This window comes from Camponotus vicinus, unplaced genomic scaffold (genome assembly GCF_025532165.1).
Source record: "Camponotus vicinus isolate PSW18456_S1 unplaced genomic scaffold, iyCamVici1.0 SCAF_1, whole genome shotgun sequence".
Taxonomy (NCBI): Eukaryota; Metazoa; Arthropoda; class Insecta; order Hymenoptera; family Formicidae; genus Camponotus; species Camponotus vicinus.
In genome coordinates this window covers 24,406,651-24,417,766 of record NW_028141945.1, presented here as the reverse complement: position 1 = coordinate 24,417,766, position 11,116 = coordinate 24,406,651, and the positions used below count along the sequence as shown (strand labels likewise).

The following is an 11,116-nucleotide window of genomic DNA, read 5'->3' as shown; positions in this document are numbered from 1 at the left end:
TTTTATTATCCTCGGGTGTTAAGGAGGATGAGAGGGAGCAAAAACGTCAAAAACACAAGGCGAATAGAGAATACTCGCGCTCGAAGGAACAGAGATGGAGGATGTTCTGCGCGAGCCGCGGCGAAGCGAAGGCCGTATCGAAATATCGAAGTTGGGCGTCAGATACGGTCTTTTACGTATCAGTTCGTTTAACGTCAAAATAACGCGAAAAACACTTGCCTTATTCGCCACGGCCCGACTAGCTCGCCTAACGGTAGAGGGGTAGGGTCTATGGAAAATTTAATTGTTTTATACGAGGCTTTGGAAATTCAGAAATTCGACAAACACGACAGAATCCACATTTATGAAAGGTCAACACTCAAATAAATTACGCGGACTTAATATAGAAAAATATAACACATTTATTAAGAAAATAAAATAAAAAAAATAACAAATTAAAGAGAGAAATAATAATAACATAAATTAGAAAAATCAACGAGATATAACAAATAATCATTCGACAGCGGTGATAATAATCGAAATTCGCCAAACGTAAATCAGACGGATCGAATATTCACGCGAAATCGAGAATCTAAGAAAGCGATAACACATTCCTGGTATTTCTTCTAGACCGTTTTTATGGCCAGACTTCGCGCGGCCGAACGGCGCTTCGAAAAACCTAATAATAATTCGACAATTAAATCGTCGTCTTACTTTACAGGGCTTTTCCCGCAAACGCACTTTTACTCGCTCTAATTTTTAATCTTGATACTCTCATCGACAGCAATCGGTTCGAAAGAATGCCTAATGATCCAGCAAGAATAATTAATTAATTTGCGAAGACGATAGACCTCGCTTGCGACGAGTACGGTTCCTATGATCGATTATCGATAGCCGTCGGGCGCCGATTACGCAGCTCGTACTTTACTTTTCGGCTCTTTACTCACGCGAATCTCTCGAATTTCGGCAATCTCGCAATTTGTCGTAATTTATTACGCACCGCGACACACTCACACCTACGACAAATAACACGAAATAAGCACAGATCATACAACGTGATAAGCGTGACAAAGACAGAACGATATTCGCAAAGTCACGACACGCAACACTCACACACACACGCTAATTACCACACGAAAATCGCACGAAAATCGATTGCGGGGATGTCTTACGCGGCTTCGACAACTCTTTACGACAGCACGTATAGCGAACGTATTCCCCGCGATTTACCGTGCACGTGGTCGATGTACGAGAGCCGATCGCTACGTGTTTCGCGACACCCCGAATCCCGGAAAGAGACGAACGGTTCCCTATCAATTAAGGCCGACGTTACGATCGTCTTCGACGCCTCAGTCGCTTGTCTCCAGTCGCCCGAAATGCACGAAAATCGAAAGCTCAGGGCAAAGCCCGAGCGACAACGAGACACGAAAATGGTGACGGCGACAGAACGGCCGAGTAACGGACAAGATCGCGTACGTGGCTCACAAATTAGAGATGGGCAACCTCACCGATACTCGCTCCTTCCTCGAAGGGGATGATCCTCGGTTCCGTCCTCTCTGTTCTCAGCACAAGACAAACTCGACACGCACGAAAACGACAACGATCAAAAGAACAACTCTTCTCGATAAGCGCCCGCGCCAGAGTGTTTGCCTGAATCTCGCGATCCAGGGTCGATAACGGCGTCAATCCTACGCGCAGGGGTGAGCGGCTCCGCAGCTAATAGCGCCGCGACACGCGAGATATCATTGCGCCTCGCGACAACACCGTATCGGGAATCGTAACGGCCCCGATAATTTAGATCTTCTAAATTTGTGACGATCCGTTATTGACGGTCATTTTCCGGCCGGTCTTTGATCTGCGTGTTCGGAGGATGGCGACGATCGGGCCTCGTCATTCCGGGCCTAGACAGCCGTTTTTAGGGGTGGTTCTTCTTCCCTTTGTTGGGGCGAATTCCATCCGCGACTCTGCGCTGTCCTGATCCTCGGGCGCTATCTCCGCACTCGAATCGGAGGCTGGAATGGAAGCGCCGTGTCGATGGTCGCGAAAGATTCCTCTTCGTTCTCTTCTCGATGTTCTCCGGCGGGTTGCCCCATGTACAAAATAATATATAAAAAAAATAAATAAGGACGCTAAATAACAATTATCGCTCGTCTCTCCGGAGATCTCGATACTGCTTTCGCAATCTTTTTCTGGCACGGCCGCTCGGCTCGCGTTCCGTCAAGATTTTTGCGGCGGATGACGCGCGTCGGGACGGCAACGTCACAATATATATATACAGGGTGTTCTAGACCACCCGTACACCCCTTTTCTTTCAAAAACTAAGCATTTTAGAGAAAAACGTTTTCGACAAAAATTGTATGGTTTTGAGGGGAACATAAGATGGTGTCATTGGTTTGACCTTGGATGGCATCGTTAAGGTGAGGTCAAGGACACCTTTAATTTCTTAAATGGAACCACCTATTTTTTATTGCATATTCTTATAGCTTATGTCGAGAACTTCCCAAAACACTATAATAAAGTATTTTTTCATCAAGTACTTTTCGAGTTATAAGGCTTGAAATAATTTCTTAATTTTACATAAACCATAAAATATCTAGTAAAATATTCATTTTTCGATTATCTTACCTTAATACTTTTATGTACAAAATAATGAGAGGAATCAATTGATGTAAAGAAAACACAAAATTATTTCGAAAAAAAAAAATGTAATTTGCAATTAACAATTACATTTCTTTTTCGAAACAATTATGTGTTTTACACCAATCGATTCCTCTCATTATTTTGTACATAAAAGTATTAAGGTAAGATAATCGAAAAATGAATATTTTACTAGATATTTTATGGTTTATGTAAAATTAAGAAATTATTTCAAGCCTTATAACTCGAAAAGTACTTGATGAAAAAATACTTTATTATAGTGTTTTGGAAAGCTCTCGACATAAGCTATAAGAATATGCAATAAAAAATAGGTGGTTCCATTTAAGAAATTAAAGGTGTCCTTGACCTCACCTTAACGATGCCATCCAAGATCAAACCAATGATACCATCTTATGTTCCCCTCAAAACCATATAATTTTTGTTGAAAACGTTTTTCTCTAAAATGCTTAGTTTTTGAAAGAAAAGGGGTGTACGAGGCTTGAAGTAATTTCTTAATTTTACATAAATCGTAAAATATCTTGTAAAATATTCATTTTTCAATTATCTTACCTTAATACTTTTATACACAAAATAATGTGAAAAATCGATTGGTGTAATAAAAAAAACACATAATTGTTTCGGAGAAAAAATATGTAATTTGCAATTAACAATACCTTTTTTACATATATATATATATATATATATATATATATATATATATACATATATATATATATACATATATGTAGTCATATTTTACATTTATTTGTCTAATAACATTTATCTGAAACAATTTTCTATAAAACTTATATTTTTCGAGATACTTCGGGGTTTCCACCTTCTTTCCTCACCGATGTTATTTTGTGATTCAAACGTATATTTCATATCACTCTGAATTATTATATATTAATACATAATATACAATAGTAGTATGCTATATCTGCAACGAGAATAACGATTCAAAAATTCCATAATCGAAAAAGATTATAAAGATTGCGCACGATAAGAAAAAATGAACATTTGTTGGTAAATTAATTATTTCTTTGGCGTGAAATGGATGAATATGTCTTCGGTTGGTCGCAAAATAAGAGTGGCCTCCAATTCAACTAATTTTTTTACACTTTCCACTCTCCACTTTCTCAGAATAGCTGTTAACATCGTTTTCTCTTCAAGTAAAGCAAATTTCTGGCCAATACAATTTCTTGGTCCAGCACTAAATGGAATGTAGGCATATGGATTTCTATGTTTCGAATTTTCCGGAAGAAAACGATCTGGATCGAACTTCAACGGATCTGACCAAACCTTCGGATTTCTATGCATTAATGCAATTCCCAATGCAACTGTAACACCTTTTGGGAACATATAATCGCCTGAAAAATAGATTGTTACAGATTACATTCTGTTCCCTTCCTAGATATACATAAACTGTATTCTGTTTCTTTCTCACATAAACAGATACACAAAAGTTTATATTGATAAATCATATACATATATAATGTAAATGTTTTTGTAATCTAAAAAATTATACTTTCAGAATCCACAAGATAAAAGTTGTACTTTGTGTAAAATCCACAATATAATATTAAACCTACAATAGATAAATAATAATTCGAAAAATTTGAAAAAATTCTATTTGTATAATAAAAGTATTTAATATAAGTATAATATAAGTATAATAAAAGTATATAATATAAGTATAAAGAATTTATACGGGGCAAATGATAAATAGAATTTTATGATATTATTTTATTATTTCTTGAATTTTGTCGCAAATTAGAAACCATCTAAAGTAGATTTTTAGATATTGATTTTTTTACTGAATCGCATTTATTTAGCCTTTAATAAATAAAAAAATGTATCTCTATCAAGAGAAACACAATATCTTTATCATGTAAGGAAAAATATCACTTAATATCAAATTTTATTAATTTACAAATTTACAAATTAATGTGAATATCTTATGATTCCTTTAATTTTTATATTAATAGAAATAAATTTTATCATACCTATTTTTGTATCTACCGATAATTTTCTTGTGATTATAGGTACACTTGGGAATAATCTGAGCGCTTCTTTTATGACCCTATCGAGATACTTTAATTGCGACAGTTCTTTTACGTTGGCTGGTGTCTCTGAATCCTTGAAAACTTCCTTGAGTTCTTCATGAACTTTTTTTTGATGCTCTAGATTATTGCCCAAAAGAAAGAGTGTCCAGGTTATGGCAACCGCAGTTGTATCGTGACCCTATATCATTATATATCCTTACCATTTTATAACATTCACTTATAATTACATTATAGAATCTGGTAAAAATGAGTTTTACATTTAAAGAATTTTTTCTCTCACCTCGAACATGAATGTATCAACTTGTGCCCTCAATTCATCATCGGTTAATGGAATTTTGTCCTTCTCATTTTGATCTAGTAATAGATCCAGAAAAGCTTTCCTCTCCAGTTTACCTAAGGAAACAAATTTCCCAATAATAATTAAAAAATTTATTAACAAAAACTACTAAAACATACATATAATTATAATTGTATAACCGCACCTATATCAGGTTTATCATCTTCATTTTCCGCTTTAGTAGAATCGTTTTGTAATTGTCGAATAATCTTTTTCTTATGTATTACCTGAAATTTATTATTTCTCAGTTGTAAATTTGTTGGATTCATTCAAACAAAAAAATAAAGCCAACAATTAATTTAATAAAATTCTGCCGTTATTTTAATACATTATCGCTATATTTTAATATCATTATTATCATTATCATTATTAATATCATTATCATTATCATTATTATCATTATCATTATAATTATCATTATTAATATATCATTAGCATTTTTTTTGCACATACCTCTCTCGTAAATTTATGTATTATATTAATCATTGATTTATATTCCATTCCTGCAGGCATTAAGTTATACAACCAATCTGACCATAGCCACGGTTGAATTAATCGCTTTATTACTAATTTAGAAACTCTGAAAGTTAAAACTTTAACCGATGTAACAGCATATTTATACTATTATATTAATTAATTAATCATACGAAATGTGCTGTCTTAAGTCTTAGAAAATCTTAATAAATTATTAATGTTATCAACTAAATTATTACTAATAAAATAATATAATTCATGACTTTTCGAACCTATGTATTATTGCGGTATACTTGATTTCACCTTCTTGAGCATGTGTATTCACACCCATTGCCGTTTCTACAAAATAGTGACAATATCATCATAAATCTCGCAAAATATTTTACATTGCTTATTTCAGAAAAGAAATAAAATTAATATTCATAACTGTCGAAAATAATATAGAATCGAATAATGTTGTTACACAGAAATTAATATCGACATAAAATTTTGCTTTTATTTAATTTATTTAATGTTTTTGCTTTTATTTAATTTACGTGAATAAGTCTTATATTTATTTAAAGATTCTTTTTCTCTATATTCACAATTAAATAAAATATAAAAAATAAAATTCAGTTTTTTGCATTTATATATACACTGTCTGAAATTGACCTTATCAAAATTATATTGTGCTTGTAATCAGTAATTATAGAAACATGGAAAGAAATAATTTTGCTGTTGCAGCAAAACCATTGCTATACATTCAATAAATTTCATTTCATACAAACAAACGGTATTTAATATAAAAGTTAATTATTCGAAGTGACGGTAAAATTTATTTCCAGAACAGAAAGATTTTATATGCTAATTTGATTTTGGAAACATAAATTTAATGTTAAAGCAAAATAATCTATGTTTCCAGTAAATATATTTAACTTATTATTATAATGAATAAACTTGTCGATTCAACAAATTGAAATTTAGTGTATTTGACAAGTCTCTTTATTCATGTTACAGCTCATAATAGTTTGTTGCTGTAGCATAACATATACTACATATACTATATTAACGATATTCTTTTATGTCCAAGAAATATATATTATAATGATACATACATATATATATATATATATATATATATATATATATATATATATACAGGGTGTTTCATTTTAATCCGACCAGTCGAATATCTCGAAAACCAAGCCCGGGAGAGAAAAATATTTCAGACAAAAGTTGTTTGGTTTCGAGGGGGCCATAAGATGGTATCATTGGTTTGACCTTGAAGAGTCATTTGAAGGTCACGTGAAGGTCACTTCAATTTTTTTAATGGAACACCCTATATATTTTTGCACACTCTTGTAGCTTATCTCGAGAGCTTTCCAAAACACTATCATTAAGTACCTTTTCGTTAAGTACTTTTTGAGTTATGAGGGTTGAAATAATTTCTTAATTTTACATAAACCGTAAAATATCTTGTAAAATATTCACTTTTCGATTATCTTACCTTAATACTTTTATGTACAAAATAATGAGAGGAATCAATTGGTGTAAAAAAAACACATAGTTGTTTTTAAGAAAAAATATGGAATTGTTAATTGCAAATTACATATTTTTTCTTCAAAACAACTATGTGTTTTTTTTACACCAATTGATTCCTCTCATTATTTTGTACGTAAAAGTATTAAGGTAAGATAATCGAAAAATGAATATTTTACTAGATATTTTACGGTTTATGTAGAATTAAGAAATTATTTCAAGCCTCATAACTCAAAAAGTACTTAACGAAAAGGTACTTAATTATAGTGTTTTGGAAAGCTCTCGATGTCAGCTACAAGAATGTGCAAAAATATATAGGGTATTCCATTTAAGAAATTTAAGGTGACCTTTATGTGACCTTCAAATGACTGTTCAAGGTCAAATCATTGTCACCATCTTATGGCCCCCTCGAAACCAAACAACTTTTGTCTGAAATATTTTTCTCTCCCGGGCTTGGTTTTCGAGATATTCGACTGGTCGGATTAAAATGAAACACCCTGTATATATATATATATTTATTACCACATATAACGTCAAGCGCAACATTGTTAGTGAACGGAAAAATATTGATGGGCATCCCTGGATTCTTTGCTATCTCCTTTTCCAGACATTTTATCAAGATCTCTGCTTTTTCGTACATAACCACAGCAAATTGCTCCAATATACTAAAGTGAAATGTTGGCCCGATCAATTTTCTATCATGAAGCCATTGTTTTCCTGAAGTAGTATGAAAATAGTATAGTGGTACATTTATTTATTAAAAATATCGTATAAGAGATAAAGAAAATATGCGCCTACATATTTATAAATAAAAAAATGATAAAAATATTAATATATACAGGGTGACCCATTTTAACTTAGGCAGCCAAATAACTCGAAAAATAAGCAAGATAGAGAAAAATGTTTTAGACAAAAGTTGTATGGTTTCGAGGGGGCCATAAGATGGTATCATTGGTTTGACCTTGAAGAGTCATTTGAAGGTCACGTGAAGGTCACTTCAATTTTTTTAAATGGAACATCCTATATATTTTTGTACATTCTTGTAGCTCATCTCGAGAGCTTTCCAAAACACTATAATTAAGTACATTTTCGTTAAGTACTTTTTGAGTTATGAGGCTTGAAATAATTTCTTAATTTTACATAAACCGTAAAATATCTTGTAAAATATTCATTTTTCGATTATCTTACCTTAATATTTTTACGTACAAAATAATGAGAGGAATCAACTGGTGTAAAGAAAACACATAGTTGTTTTGAAGAAAAAATATATAATTTGCAATTAACAATTCCATATTTTTTCTTAAAAACAACTATGTGTTTTCTTTACACCAATTGATTCCTCTCATTATTTTGTACGTAAAAGTATTAAGGTAAGATAATCGAAAAATGAATATTTTACAAGATATTTTACGGTTTATGTAAAATTAAGAAATTATTTCAAGCCTCATAACTCAAAAAGTACTTAACGAAAAGGTACTTAATTATAGTGTTTTGAAAAGTTCTCGAGATAAGCTACAAGAATATGCAATGACAAATAGTAGGTTCCATTTAAGAAATTGAAGGTGACCTTCATGTGACCTTCAAATGACTCTTCAAGGTCAAACCAATGATACCATCTTATGGCCCCCTCGAAACCATACAACTTTTGTCTAAAACATTTTTCTCTATCTTGCTTATTTTTCGAGTTATTTGGCTGCCTAAGTTAAAATGGGTCACCCTGTATATTACAAAAATATTAATATATACAGGGTGATCCAGAACAAACGTTTGTCTTTAAAAAAATAAATTGTCGAGTCTATTCTAAGACGATTTTCCCTTTACCAAAATTGTCTACGAGGCTTAGTTTTTAAATTATTAAATAAAATAGTTTGCGCATTACGGAACGAGTACAAGAGGTAGACAGGGACGGCGCAACTCACCGTCCGATACAGGCGATCATGTGGGGCGCCCGACGCGATCAGCTGATTACTGCACACGATGAGTGTAACAATCAGTGTGTGTGTGTGTGTGTGTTTGTGTGTGTGCGTGTGTGCGTGTGTATGCGTGCGTGTGTGTGCGCGCGCGCGTGCGTGCGTGCGTGCGTGTGTGTGTGTATGTGTGATGTATTTATGCACGCGTATCCACACATGCACCGTACTCTCTCTCTTTCTCTCTCTCTCTCTCTCCCTCTTTCTCTCTCACTCACTCACTCACTCACTCACTTATTCTTACCTTAATAATGAGATTCTTCATACTGCTGATAAATAGCAGTGCCCAGTGTGTTGCACGATAATAATCGTCGTCGACGAGACGTCGTTTCTTCAACACGCAGTCTAACACATCGTCAAATAAGCGAAGTTTTTTCTTTCATCACTTTCGACACTTTTACAAATTTACTCGCGCACTTAATCACTCACGATTGATAAAAGGAGGAATTTACCAACGGTTACGGTACGAATTTAATAAACGGTTAACGCATTTAATTATTAATTACACACTCGATTAAAGAAACGCGTTAACAGAACGATACTCGATGCAAAGCGCGCGACGCGACGACCGACGACAAGCAGGTCAGATTAGTACTAGCGCCTCTAGCGCTGCCAAACATAAACGTGTAGCATTACGCGCTAGTACTAACTTGACCTGCTTGTCGTCGGTCGTCGCGTCGCGCGCTTTGCATCGAGTATCGCGTTCTGTTAACGCGTTTCTTTAATCGAGTGTGTAATTAATAATTAAATGCGTTAACCGTTTATTAAATTCGTACCGTAACCGTTGGTAAATTCCTCCTTTTATCAATCGTGAGTGATTAAGTGCGCGAGTAAATTTGTAAAAGTGTCGAAAGTGATGATAGAAAAAACTTCGCTTATTTGACGATGTGTTAGACTGCGTGTTGAAGAAACGACGTCTCGTCGACGACGATTATTATCGTGCAACACACTGGGCACTGCTATTTATCAGCAGTATGAAGAATCTCATTATTAAGGTAAGAATGAGTGAGTGAGTGAGTGAGAGAGTGAGAGAGAAAGAGGGAGAGAGAGAGAGAGAGAAAGAGAGAGAGTACGGTGCATGTGTGGATACGCGTGCATAAATACACCACACACACACACACACACACACACACACACACACACACACACACACACACACTGATTGTTACACTCATCGTGTGCAGCAATCAGCTGATCGCGTCGAGCGCCCCACATGATCGCCTGTATCGGACGGTGAGTTGCGCCGTCCCTGTCTACCTCTTGTACTCGTTCCGTAATTCGCAAACTATTTTATTTAATAATTTAAAAACTAAGCCTCGTAGACAATTTTGGTAAAGGGAAAATCGTCTTAGAATAGACTCGACAATTTATTTTTTTAAAGACAAACGTTTGTTCTGGATCTCCCTGTATATTATAATATTATAATATTATATTATATTATAATATTATATATTATATATATTTTTATATTATTGTAATATTATTATATACATTTTTTTATCCTATTTTATTATTAATCCTTTTTGCATATCGTCACTGAATATTTATAAATTTGAATAAAAAAAATTGCACAAACAATTTAGTAATATTTTAAAGATTGAATAATTATTCAATGAATAATTAATATCAACATATAAAGACTCCAATTTTCATAAATAATTAATATCAACATAAAAGCAATTACATAAGTAATTGAACACAAGAATAAGAATGTGAAAGAATATCTTTTTTTTATCAGATTACAGATATATACAAATTTGCATATTTGTATTAGAATAAAACTTTACTCTTTCATCTTTTCTTATATAGTTTGTTGAGAACTTCCGAGAATAACCACATAAAACCGTCAAAAACGCATAATCTAATATAAACTCACAAATTACTTTTCATGTTTATGTAGATATTAAAAATAATTTATGGAAAAATAAATTGAAAAAGGTTATGGATTTACCTGTAGAAGTCAGAAGTCCTTTGCCTAACCAAGATTCCAGCAGTGGATATGGATGTCCTTTCTCGATATTTACAGTACTGGTCATAATAATCTACACAAATAAATTCAGAAATAATAGAACTCCATAATATTTTATTATTTGTTATATAAGACGTCTTTTCTTCAAATTTTTACTTTTTTGGAAATA

General features: G+C 33.2%; 1 pseudogene across 1 annotated transcript in view; it reads right to left on the bottom strand.

Moving 5' to 3' along the window:
• Positions 1-3,346: 3,346 nt before the first annotated feature.
• Positions 3,347-11,116, bottom strand: part of LOC145959819 (cytochrome P450 4C1-like) — a 104,143-nt pseudogene continuing 96,373 nt past the window's right edge. The window contains exons 4-11 of the transcript XR_014435190.1: positions 10,930-11,020; positions 7,534-7,728; positions 5,766-5,832; positions 5,473-5,599; positions 5,165-5,246; positions 4,963-5,075; positions 4,623-4,860; positions 3,347-3,986 (exon numbers count right to left, since the gene is read on the bottom strand). The product of XR_014435190.1 is annotated as a cytochrome P450 4C1-like (transcript). The remainder of the gene's footprint in view (positions 3,987-4,622; positions 4,861-4,962; positions 5,076-5,164; positions 5,247-5,472; positions 5,600-5,765; positions 5,833-7,533; positions 7,729-10,929; positions 11,021-11,116) is intronic.